Consider the following 14,215-nt stretch of genomic DNA (forward strand, 5'->3'; position numbering starts at 1 on the left):
CTCTGTAGACAAATTACACAGATTTAGAAAAGTTTCTGCCATCCTTTAAGGAGCAACTGGAGAAAGCTGCAAGTAGTGAGCTTTGTCTTCTTTCTCACTTTTCAATTCATTCTTCGAAAACACAGCATCTGTTGTAATAGTCACTTGCCAGATAGTCTGTGGAATATCTTTTTTGTTCAGTTTATATGTTGTGATTTTGAAGTAAAGTAATTGAACCATTTACAGCTATCAATAAATCCGGATAAAAATTCTCCACTTCTTCTGAAATCTGAGAATATTTCTACTTTATACATTGATTGCATATTAGCAGCACTCAATTTGTTACAAAAACAAGTTCACAGGGCCCATTGTTAAGGCTGTTGTTGGCATTGGCGGCTCCTCCGCGAAGGCAGAAGGTCACTGCCCACTGCTTTTTATCAGTGTAAATAAAGGAAACATAAAATGATAATAACTGGTTGTTATCATCATTTTATGTTTCCCTGCTGCCACAGCTCTGTGGGCGGGGATGCTCTGCTCGCAGGGAAGGGGAGGAGTGGTTTGCCCACTCCAAGTGCGCATGAATGCTTGGCCGGCCGTCTCAGGCCTTTAAACATTCTTGAACAGTTTGCATGTTCTCAATGCAGGCTGCATTACAGCCTGGGTGGAGAACATACCCAGACTCCCAGTCCCTGGCTGAGCCAAACCATGGCTTTTAGACCAATCACAACAATGCATTGCAGCGTTGTGATTGGCTATGGGGAACCTAGGAGCCGGGTGTGCCTTGTTTCCCTATTCTGGCCTGAAGAGATGACGGAGGAGAGAATAGGAGGGATGCAGCAATCAGGTACGTTTTTTTTATTTTTTAAACCCCCTCACCCGCCCCCGATCCATGACCGCCGCCGCTGGTTGCTGGCACTGCTGAAGGTTGGGGTTGCAAAAAACTTGGGCCACCAGTTAGGATTCTTCCTCATGTCTCTTTCATCCAACCCTGGATGCTGAGCACCTATGTGAAGCTCATCCCAACCAAGACCTAATTATGGTCATTTTCCAAGAAGAACCAACAAGGAACAGTACAAACCTGACAGCTTCCAACCCCACCTTTCACTGAATGCCAAGGTCACTTGGATACACCCTGGACACCAACCTCAGCCTCAAGGAACTCATTGCCAAAAGCATAGAGGTCTTGTACCAGCTTTCCTCTTTTTAAGAATATGAAGCCGTTTCTTTCAGAAAGTGACCTCAGAACTGTTTTTCAAGCCCTTGTACTCTCACACCTAGATGGTGATGATGCCCTGCTCCATGGCTTCTCAGCCCCCACACTGGTACCCCTGAAAGGGCATCCTAAATGTCGCAGCACATCTCATCCAAGGCATTAGGAAATATATCACCCTGCGGAACTCCACTGACTCCCCTTGCCAGTCTTCTCCATCTGCAAAAACCAGTTGCTTTATTTACAAAGCCATCACAACCCACACCCCAGCTGACGTTGCAGATTAGCTAACCATTTCTGGTGCCTCTTGACACACCTGGAGCCAGGACACCCTCAGACTATAGACTAAGAAGTGTCTATTTCATCTATGCACCCAGGATTTGCAACAACATCCCCATATCCATCAGAACCGCCCCAATGCTGACCCAATTTAGAAACGAGTTGACGATTCGCCTCCTTAGAGAACACTATGTAACAGTAAATTAACTGTCCACAACCCAGATACCTGGCCCTGTCATGGCCCCTGTACAGAGCTTATCTGTCTTTTGGTTTGATTCGCGCTATAGAAATACTGTATGCATACATACATACATACATACATGCATACTTTACGTTTATGCTCTCTTCATCTGAATCTTGTGCGTTGTTTTTTTATCTTCCTTCCTTTCTTTGTCAATGTGTTGCTATCTTTGTCTTCCTCCTTTTTCCCTTTTCTGCTCTTCTTGCTCAGAGTTAAAGTCTGATGATGGATAAAAAGTCCCAAATCCTAAAAAGCGACTCTTGGTGCCCTCCACCTGCAACCACTGGCACAGATTAAGCCCTATATTTAATTCATTTTTGCCATCTACACAATGCCACCTGTGCAACTAATCCACAGAACCAACTGTAAAGTGTACCGGACACCACTCCCAGCTTCAAAATCAATGGGTGTAGCGGCAGAACGCCCACCACAACACCCATTGCCCAACCCTTTCACGCTAAGCATAGCGTGAAAGGGGGCCTTATTTACAAGGCGGCGTTAAGCCATGTTAAGTGGATTGATGCCGCCTTTTAAATAAGGCAACGCCCCTATCGCCACAGGCCCGTCATTAAAAGTGATGTTCCTGTGGCAATAGGGGCTTGTAAACATGCCCCTGTGATCTTTATCCGGGACTGGATGAACGGCCGTTAACAGAAACTGAACTCAGAAAAAGACAAGTTGCTGATGGTCAAAAATAAATTCCACTGCTGGAGTCCTACTTTTTGGCCTCAGGAGCTGGGTCCTCCTCCTACTTCAAAAAAAGCGGGTAAGAGCCTCGGCATTCTTGTTGATGAAAATCTCTCAATAAAGCCTCAACCTGGAACAGTTACTTCTTCCTGCTTCTTTCAGATCTGCAAGAACTTTTTCTCGGTCGAGGCCATCATTCAGATCGCAATCACTCTTGTGATGTCCTGTATCGTTCACGCCATTGCTCTCTACTTAGGTCTACCCCAGGGCCTGAGTCAAAGACTGCATTTCGTCCCAAACCAAGCAGCCAGATTGGTCTTTCAACAACCTAGACACTGTCATATGGATCCTTTGCTAAAGGAACTGTACGGGCTCCCCGTTGCTCAGAGAACCATGTTTAAAACGAGATGTATGATCTTTAAAGTCCGCCAAGGTAAAAGCCCTACCTTTGTGGCTTCTAGAATACGGATCTACACCCCCAGGCGTAATCTCAGATCAGCACACCACAAGCTCTTAGAGGTTTCCAAATTCAACAGGTAGAGATTGGGGGAACAAGGTTTGCTGTGCTAGTTCCTGGCATTTCGAACTCCTTCCCGGACAACATATCGAGCATTTCAGAATCCTGTTAAAAACATGGCTTCTCAGACAAGCCTACGATTAACTGTTCTTTTCACGCTGGTGCTGGTGCTCCGGCTAATGAACATGCGCTTTAGAAGCCCCTTGTAACATAACATAACAGAAGACACTGCAGGATCCTAGAAAGACGTGGAAAGACACAAGAGAAAGGCAATAAGACACTGTAAGGTAGACACTGAGAACCATGGGAAGACACTGTGGTGGTTCTGAAGAGGGGAGACAACGCCATTGGAAGAGACAGCTACCTGATGAACACCTCAGACAAGGACATGTGGAGGCAGGGACTTTTGAAGACCACAGTGCTGAGAAGCCAGAGCAATGGCGGAAGTGCACTACACACACACACACACACAAACGCACAAAATAACATAAATAATGTACCATCAATTCTCGAAGTAATTGGAAATTGGATTCAATCTAATTATTGAATGCACATTTTCGTATGGGTTCGTATGGTTATACTTCTTATTCCTTGTGTCAGAGAACAACTGATACTGAAACCAGCGGCCTGGTCCCCTGTGTATACAAGACCCCGCCCGAGGCCCGAAATCTGCACTGGAAAATCTGTCCCTTTCAATTAAGTGGAGATTGACAGCGGTGACGGGAATCCCCCTGTTTTATGGCGGGGCCGCTGGGCTGCAGACTGGCGCTCTGGACTGCAACGCGCCACCCTGGGAATCTCCCCGCGTCTCCCCTCTCATCCCCTACTGTCCACGCTCGCCACAGAGGCGCATACCGCCGCCATTCCCGGGCTTGGGGACATTGTTTCAGGTTCCAGTAGGTTACCAAGGGCCCGACCCTGTATCACCGAAGAGGACGCTTTGATTTACTAACATATTCGGACGCATGTGCTGAACCACAACTATGCGTTTTGTCGCAGCGGAATTGCCTGAAAGGTGCAGACGTTGCAAATGTTGTGAACTTGCTGCCACGAAGCCTTTCTACCCTGACCCTTTCTGGGAAAACTACACTGGAAATAGACACAATTGCCACCAAATAGCAGCTGTCCCATCCAATACTGAACGGAAAAAGTGTAACATTATGTGGGGCGCAAATAACAATTGTTACTTATGCCTAAGTGAGTCTGTTCTAGGCGCATCACGGAGTTCTTCATGTCGTAAATTGCACCAGTTCCCCGCCCCATCATTTCCAGAGTGATTTTAATGGACTTGTGACAATTTCAACTGTCAAAAAACGCAGAGCCACGGGTTGTAACCTTCCATCAAGAAGTCCGTGGACAACTCCGAGTGTTGCAGTAGCACACAGCACTGCAGCATTGGTGCTGCACTGTGCTTTCGAGACACAGCCGAGAGCAGCAGCAGAAGGGAACACCGCAACGAACAAACAACAGAGCAATGGCCAGCTCTTCAACAGGAAGGAACACAGCAATGATGGCGCCACATACATGAAGAAAGATATCACACAACGGAGAATGCGTCAAGGGTAAGGAATACAGCAATGATGGCGCCACATAAGCAAATAAAGATCTCAAACAAAGAAGGATGTGTCAACAGTAGGGAACACCACAACAAACAAACAACAGTGCAATGGCCAACTGTTCAATAGGAAGGAACGCAGAAATGATGACGCCACATACGTGAAGAAAGCTGTCATACACTGAAGAATGTGTCAACATAAGGGAACACCGCAACGACCAAACAACAGTGCAATGGCCAGCTCTTCAGTAGGAAGGAACACAGAAATGATGGTGCAACATACGGTTGGTTACGGTTTGTAAAATGGTTCTAGAGGATAGTTTAGGCAGATGGGCTATAGTCGAATTAGTGCTGGATAATAGACCTTTAACCATCTGTACTATATATGGCTCTAATATGGACGACTCTGAAGTTTTAAAATATCTAAATTTAGAATTAGCAGCATGGTCTCAACCAATGATCTTGAGTGGGGATATGAATATCAACTTGCCCGGAAACTTTGATTTAGCAGGGGTCCAAAAGTATTCTGGTAGGAAACCTAAGGTCTTTAAGGCCCTCCAGACTTTAGTTCAAGAATATGGATTGATTGATGTCTGGTATAGGCATAATAAAGATAAAGATGGGTATACATATTTCTCTGCCCCCCACAATAAAATGGTCCAGCTGGATTACTTTTTTATGTCCGATCAGGTGGTAGAGGCATCCTCTATTTCTGCTTGTCCAAGAACTCTATCTGATCACAACCCACTCATAGCCATGTATCCGCTGCTCCGCCTGGCCAGACCTCCCAGGGCGTGGACTTTTGAAAGAAAATTATTATTGAACCAGGCTTACCTGGAATACATGAGAAAGTGGTTACCCAAATTTCTAAATATTAATAGGAGTACAGCCTCCGATTGTATAGCGTGGGACACACTTAAGGCTGCAGTGCGCGGCGAGACCAAGAGCTTTGCAGCCTTCCGACGGAAGACTACACAGGAGCAGATTAAGAGACGTGTTGAGGAGCTCAGTTTGGCAGAGATGGAACTAACATGCAACATCATTGAAGGCCTCAACACAGATCAAAGTCAGCAGACGGTTGCTATAACTAAGGCTAAACTCTTGGAGTTCTTTGGGCAGGACCTGGCCGCTAAGTTCACCCAATATCGTGCAACGATGTATGAGTATGGGGAAAATTCAGGCAGAATTCTTGCCACAAGGCTCCAACACAAAAGTGTGTCAAATCGTATCATTAGAACCCAGGATCCGCAGGGCAACGTTCAGGACACCCAAGAGTCGGTTATAGATGTGTTCCAGAAGTTCTATACCTCGCTCTATATGGATGATAAGGTTAACCCTCCAACTGAGTCTATGTTTGAGGGCTTTTTTCAGAATATTGACACCTCAAAAGTCACAACGGGACACCACGAGGCTCTTTCCGCCCCAATCACCTGGGAGGAGGTCGAGTTGGCAATAAAATCTTTGGCTAATGGTAAGGCCGCTGGTCCCGATGCCATTCCTCTAGAAATTTACAGGATATTTTGCGCTGAGATCCACCAGGACATCTTATCAATTTTTCGGGCAACAGATGGGGACCATTCCGAACTCATGGCGCCAAACTACTATTGTCCGTTTTAAGAAAAAAGACAAGCCCCAACTAAACCCCTCATCTTTTCGACCAATTTCTCTGATCAATACCGATAGCAAAATGTATTCAAAAATTTTATCTTCCAGACTAGCGGTGGTTATTACCCCGATAGTCTCTATACGTCAGCATGGGTTTATCCCGGGCAGGGACACGGCCGACCATGTTCGGCGGGTCATTGCCCTATTGGACTGGGCCAAGGCTACCTGCGCTCCCCTCGGGGTGATCCTGTTGGACGCAGAGAAGGCGTTTGACAGGGTCTCCTGGGGGTTTCTTTGGGCAGTGCTTCGCTGGAAAGGTTTCAGCGCTGAATTTATTCAGGCTGTTAAGGCATTGTATATCTCTCCAGCTGCTACACTCCGCGTCTCTGGTCAGGAGTCAGGCCCTTTTGACATCAGTAGGGGTACAAGGCAGGGGTGTCCCTGTTCACTATAAACACTGAATCAACCCGGGTCTAATGCTGTGTCAACAAAAAGGAAGAAAGCATACCTAATGATTCCGACATCTCTTGTTAATAGAGAACCCTTCTAGGAACAGAACCCATCAATCACAAAGGAGTAGTGTATTTGTCATCATTTGGGTCTGTATATCTCGATACAACGCCCCAGGTCCTGATGGAACGACCTGGTGACGAGTAAAGAGAAATGGCATACAAGGGTTGCTGTCAGATCTCCAACAATAACAACAAAAGAAATATAATTAGCCCTCGCTTTTGTGAAAGGGGTCCTAAAAGTGCAGCACTAAATCATAAAAGTGACGATAAAAATAGCTAGGGGAACTCAAAAGTGCTTTAATTGGTAGAGTGCCTCTGCCATCATTAAAAAGCAAAATGGCAACTTAGCATAAATAATTTGTCATTATGCTCATTGTCCATAGTATCTGGTCGACATGTTTCTGCCCATTAGGATCTATATAGTATCAAGGGCATTCATCAGGACCTAAATGCTGCTACTATGTAAAAAAGTGTATTAAAGTATAATGAAAATACAGACAATCCTACCACACCGGTCAACTCTACAGATGTCGAAACCGGATACCTAGGAAAGCAAAGAAAAACGGATAAGAAATGCAATCATCTGGCGACAATTGTTGTGATACACAAAGATGGTAAACCCCGAGATAAGTGTGCCTCATATAGGCCCATCTCACTCCTCAACGCCGAGCCGAAGATTCTGGCTAAAATCCTGGCGGGCCGATTGGTCAGGGTACTTGGAGACTTGATTCACCCGGATCAATCCGGTTTTATTCCGCATCGCAACACCGCGTTAAACCTTCGGCGCCTTCATGGTGTGATCGCCAGGGCTGGCACGCTGCGAGAACCGGCTATTGTGGCGTCTCTTGATGCCACGATGGCCTTTGATACGGTGGAATGGGCGTATTTGTGGGCTGTGCTAGCCAAGTTCGGCTTTGGCCCTGGTTTTGTGAGTTGGGTGAGGTTGCTGTATGAGGGACCCCTGGCGAGTGTGGTGGTAAATGGCCGGGCATCGACTCCGTTCAGGCTTGGGAGGGGGACTCGGCAGGGCTGCCCCCTGTCGCCTCTGCTGTTCGCCCTGGCCCTTGAACCGCTGGCGGCGTGGATACGCTGGCACCCGGACATACGTGGCCTTCGCTGGTCGCCCGAACATGTGGACCGTATTTCGCTATATGCTGACGACATCTTGTTGTATCTTGCCTCGCCCAAGAATTCACTCATAGTGGTTTGTGACGTTCTTACATCTTTCGGTAGGAACTCGGGTCTCGTCATCAACTGGAGTAAATCGTATTTATACGTCCTGAGTGGTGAGGTTCCACCGGTCCCGCGAACTTGTTCGATCCAGATTGCTCAGCAGGGCTTCATGTATCTGGGGATCTTTATCTCCATGGACCCCGCTTTGCGGTATGAGAGAAACCTGCTCCCCCCCCTGGCGCGCCTGCGGCGGGATGTTGAGGGCTGGCGGAAGTTGCCGCTCTCCCTCGTCGGGCGCGCTGCCTTGTTCAAAATGATGTCCCTTCCTCGGTTCCTCTACGCATTGCAGAATACTCTGGATTGGGTGCCGGCCAGGTACTTTCGGGAGGTCGAAAGCCTCCAACGAACGTTGTTGTGGGATGGGAGGCCGCGGATAGCGATTGCTAAATTGACGCTTCCATGGTACGACGGGGGTATCGCTCTTCCAGACATCCGACGCTATTACTGGGCCACCCAGTTGTCCGCGATTAATCATGGTCTTTATGGCCCGGTTCTCAGCCCTGGTTATGCCATGGACAGATGGTTGCTGCGCGGTGGGAACTATTTTAGGGCATTGTATTCGCGGTCCCTCGACTCGTCCCTCACGGGGCCCACTGGGGTGGCGGTGCGTGTATGGAAGATGGCGACTGACTCTCTGGGCTGGAAGGATAGGCTCACCCTAGCTACCCCGTTGTTTGAATCTGAACGGTTGGGTAGGCTTTGGCATACGAAAGGGTTTGATAAATGGGACCTGATCGGCATCTCCAGGGTTGGAGATGTGCTGATTAAGGGTAGGGTGAAGTCCTTTGAAGAGTTGCAGAAGGAGTATGAGTTGGGGGCGTCTGAGTTTTTCCGATATGTTCAGGTGCGTCATGCCCTGCGGTCAGTCCTCGTGGAGGGTGAGAGGGTGCCTGAGTCCTCTCCTTTGGAGGACCGGATCCTTGATGGCCATATGCCGGAGAGCACGATCTCGCTCATCTACAAGAAACTGATAAATGTTCGGGCTGATATGCTACTGGGGCTGCGGGACCAGTGGACTAGGGACGGACTCGAGTTGGATGATGAGGACTGGCAGTCTGCTGTTTCCTCTCCTAAGGAGGTTGCGATCCCGTCGCGTCTGAGGCTGGTGCAGCTCAAGATCCTGCATCGAGTGTATGTGACGGGGCCGCGACTGGTTCATATGGGATTCTCTGAGGAAGGCCTATGTAGGAGGGGATGCGGTATGGTGGGTACTTTCCTACATATCATCTGGGAATGTGGTGTCATCACGGAATTTTGGAGGCGAATTCATGCGGTGATGGGGGAGGTGACGGGCATTGCTATGCAGCCGGAAGCGCGGTGTTGTCTCCTGAATGTCTGGGGGCCCACTGACCTTGATGAGGCACAGACCCAGTGGGTGACCCTGGGTAACATGGTTGCTAAGAGGGACATCGCGCGCTTGTGGGGTTCCGGGGGGCCCCCCACGTTAACCGCGTGGAAAGAAAATATGGACTGGAGTATGCTCAGGGAGAAGACAGTCTATTGCGCTAGAGGCCGCCCTCGGAAGTGGCATGCCATCTGGGGGCGGTGGAATCAATACAGGGGGGGAATATGTCTTGCCCCTGATCTGGATCCTCCCGAGGAACAGCTTTCTTCTTGATCTTCTTTCCAGCTTAGTATGCAGATGTGATGGTTAAGTGACTTCTTGGGCCTCTGCTTTCCCCCCGTTTTCCTCTTTTCACAGTACTGTAACTGTTAGACGATTGGGGTCCGGCTCCCCCCTGAGGGGCTAACATCGTGGGTAATCAGTGTTGTTGCCTTGCTGGGGTTTGTTGTGTGTTTGTAATTATTTAAAAATGGAACCTTTTCACTGCTCCTTCAATGCACTGTGGACGCTTCTTTGTCCTCTCCTACCGAAGCTGCCGAACCTCCGGGTTGTCGGCTGAATAGCTGTGTCCAGATCTTTGAAGAAATAAAGGTTTTTAAATTTAAAAAAAAAAAAAAAGAAATGCAATCATCCTTAATTTTATCTGAAACAGCAAAAAGACAGTTTTATCAAATATGTGTCCGTGCATGTGAGCGTTTCAGAAAAAGGACTTTACTCCAATCATCGTTATTGATAGTAGTAGTATTCGTAGGTAAATCAATAATACAAGGTGTTTGGAGGATGTCTAATGCTACTGCATCATCGAAAGAAAGACCCTGCCTGTTTTTACCCATGCTGTCAGCCATCACATTTTATGTAGTACGTGGGCGTTGCCTATACTCTTTTAGACTCGTTTATAGGGAGTAACACTTTTTGGCATGTTAGTTAGCAGCCTTTCATTTCTTCTCCCCTTCATTAGAGCGGGCCCCATTCCCTGAGCAGAGACCAGGTTGAGGTGAGGGTATCACCCAAAGCTTTGGGGTAAGTGCAATCTGATACATTATTGGATGCATGAAGCATTAGTATGTGCTTCTATTGACGTTATTTGATAAAACTGTCTTTTTGCTGTTTCAGATAAAATTAAGGATGATTGCATTTCTTATCCGTTTTTTTTTGCTTTCCTAGGTATCCGGTTTCGACATCTGTAGAGTTGACCGGTGTGGTAGGATTGTCTGTATTTTCATTATACTTTAATACACTTTTTTACATAGTAGCAGCATTTAGGTCCTGATGAATGCCCTTGATACTATATAGATCCTAATGGGCAGAAACATGTCGACCAGATACTATGGACAATGAGCATAATGACAAATTATTTATGCTAAGTTGCCATTTTGCTTTTTAATGATGGCAGAGGCACTCTACCAATTAAAGCACTTTTGAGTTCCCCTAGCCATTTTTATCGTCACTTTTATGATTTAGTGCTGCACTTTTAGGACCCCTTTCACAAAAGCGAGGGCTAATTATATTTCTTTTGTTGTTATTGTTGGAGATCTGACAGCAACCCTTGTATGCCATTTCTCTTTACTCGTCACCAGGTCGTTCCATCAGGACCTGGGGCGTTGTATCGAGATATACAGACCCAAATGATGACAAATACACTACTCCTTTGTGATTGATGGGTTCTGTTCCTAGAAGGGTTCTCTATTAACAAGAGATGTCGGAATCATTAGGTATGCTTTCTTCCTTTTTGTTGACACAGCATTAGACCCGGGTTGATTCAGTGTTTATAGTGATTAAAATTGAGGGATACACAACCTGCTGGTCTTTAAAATCTTTTCCCTTGGACCTCCTCCTACTTCGTTTTGTTGTTACTGTGTCCCTGTTCACCCCTGCTCTTTGCCTTATCTATTGACCCCTTTCTTAGTAAAATCGAAATGGATCTAAATATTTGTCCGATTAGGATCGAAACTACTGAATATAAGACATTAGCCTATGCTGACGATATTGTTGTCCTAACCAGTGATGTTAGCTCGGCCTTTTCAGCTTTAAAAACTCTTGCTGAACAATTTGGCCGCCTATCAGGTTATAAGTTGAACGTCTCAAAAACGCAGGTAGTCCAATCAACCGCCATGTGTCCTTCTGCTGTTCCTGTGGTTCTAGAAGCAAAATATTTAGGGGTTAAAATCACTGCTTCTGTAGATAACATCCCCAAACTCAATATTCTTCCAGTGATAGAATCGGTCAACACTAAGCGTGAAAGGTTAGACCATCTGCATCTTTCTTTATACGGTCGCTGTAACGTACTTAAGATGTAGGTCCTCCCAAAGTGTCTTTATTTTTATAGAACTATTCCCCTAGAGTTCTCGCGAAAGAGTCATGTTAAGGCTAAGAGGATTTGTTATAGGTTCCTCTGGGGTATCATCGTTCACGAAGGGCAGCCAAGCGGATGTGTCTTCCTAGGGATCGAGGAGGCTGGGCGGTTCCTAATCTCTTATTATTATTATTGGTCTGCTATGCTTCAACATCTAGGTCTACCTCTGCTGGGAGATAGGGCAGAGGTTCTGCTTTCTAATAGACCTACAATCTATGAGATAGGTTTCGGTGAGGCCGCTAAGGGTATACTATCTTGTATTCTTGAGCCAAGTTATTTCAAGAAAACTAGGTTCAAAGTTATAGCTACTATGTTCTCAGTTTGGCCGAAAATTCGCTACAAATGGTCAATTTGGAATATCAACTTTTATATGCCTTTTAAAGCTGCCCGGCTCCTCCCCTCTATTTTTCAGGATCAGGCTATTTTTAGATGGCAGCTATTAGGCATGAACTATATAGGCGATCTAAGTTCTGGAGGGCAAATGGCCTCTTTTTCTTTTTTAAAGGACAAGTTTCATTTGAATACTCATGACTTTTTCAAATACCTTCAGATCAGAAGCTTCATCGATAAACCCCTACATGAAACCCCTGAAGTGTTTGAAAAGGTCATTATATTTGAGTTAATTCAAAGAAGGGCTAGAATCGGGACAATCTATCAACATATGGTATCCGGTCTTCCGGATGATATTGATCTTCAAAATTCTAAGTGGGAGACTAAATTGGGCAAGACCGGAATGGACATAAGGTCAGAATTCGACTTTGCAAGCTACGTCTTAGTTTCTGGCAGCTTACGGACCCAAAGCTATATGGCAATGTTTGACCTATATTACACACCTGCAATAATTGCAAAGTGGGGGGCCCGGAAGGGTGACTCCTGTTCCAGGTGTGGCCTTCAAGCTGCAAATGCCATACATATGTTTCACTCCTGCCCAAATTTAAGGGAATTTCTCCACGATGTTGAGTGCTTTTTAAATTTGGCGCTCAATATCCCGGTCATTATCTCTCAGAGAGTTGGTAATAATGGGGTGTGTAGATATCGAGATACCTGAAAGAACGACTTATTGTCTCCGCATTTTTGTTTGTAGCAATGTCTATGATTCGGTTGTGCATTACCTCCCAATGGCTAAGCCCTGAAGCCCCCATGTTTCTTAATTGGAGAGCCAGGATTCTGGCTCTGTTCAATCTGGAGTCTGCAGTGTCCTTATTAAGGGGAAGAAGGAGGCGGGAGCTCGCTTGTAAGATATGGCTCCCTTTAGAGGAATGGTCAAAGTAATGATTTTCTACTGTTGATAAATAATGCTATGCCTAATTTTTTCCACTTCTTGGTTGATCTCCCATGTTATCTATTATTTTGGCCTAATAGGCTGTATAAATGATAGTCAATCATGTTTGATTTTTTGTATTCCCTAACGGTACCCCTGTATGTACTTATCTATGTCTGTACTCTCTTATGTTGGCTGTTTTTTTCATTTTACTGTAAATAATATGACGTGCTCTTGCCTCTCAAATTTTTTATAAAAAAAAAGGAAGGAACACAGAAATGATGGTGTCACATATGTGAAGAAAGCTGTCATACACTGAAGAATGTGTCAACAGTAGGAAACACAGCAATGATGGTGTCACATATGTGAATAATGATATCATACAACGAAGATTGTTTCAACAGAAGGGAACAGTGCAACGAACAAACAACAGAGCAATGGCCAGTTCTTCAGTAGGAAGGAACACAGAAATAATGACGTCACATACGTGAAGAAAGTTGTCATACACTGCAGAATGTGTCAATAGAAGGGAACACCGCAACGAACAAACAATAGAGCAATGGCCAGCTCTTCAGTAGGAAGGAACACAGAAATGATGACACCACATACGTGAAGAAAGCTGTCATACAATGAAGACTGTGCCAACAGAAGGGAACACCGCAATGAACAAACAACAGTGCAATGGCCAGCTCTTCAATCGGAAGGAACACAGAAATGATGACGCCACATACGTGAAGAAAGTTGCCATACAATGAAGAATGTGTCAACAGAAGGGAACACCGCAACAAACAAACAACAGTGAAATGGCCAGCTCTTCAATCGGAAGGAGCACATCAATGAAGGTGCCACATGTGCGAAGAAAGATATCATACAACGGCAAATGTGCCAACAGTAGGGAACACCGCAACGAACAAACAACAGTGCAATGGTCAGCTCTTTAATAGGAAGGAGCACAGCAATGATGGTGTCACATACATGAAGAAAGATGTCATACAATGAAGAATGTGTCAACAGTAGGGAACACAGCAATGATGGTGTCACATATGTGAATAATGATATCATACAACGAAGATTGTTTCAATAGAAGGGAACACCGCAACAAACAAACAACAGAGCAATGGCCAGCTCTTCAGTAGGAAGGAGCACAGAAATGATGACGCCACATATTTGAAGAAAGCTGCCATACAATGAAGAATGTGTCAACAGAAGGGAACACCGCAACGAACAAACAACAGTGCAATGGCCAGCTCTTCAATAGGAAGGAACACAGAAATGATGACGCCACATACGTGAAGAAAGCTGTCATACAATGAAGAATGTGTCAACAGTAGGGAACAAACACAGCAATGATGGTGTCACATATGTGAATAATGATATCATACAACGAAGATTGTTTCAACAGAAGGGAACAGTGCAACGAACAAACAACAGAGCAATG

This window comes from Triturus cristatus, chromosome 1_2, assembly GCF_964204655.1.
Source record: "Triturus cristatus chromosome 1_2, aTriCri1.1, whole genome shotgun sequence".
Classification (NCBI taxonomy): Eukaryota; Metazoa; Chordata; class Amphibia; order Caudata; family Salamandridae; genus Triturus; species Triturus cristatus.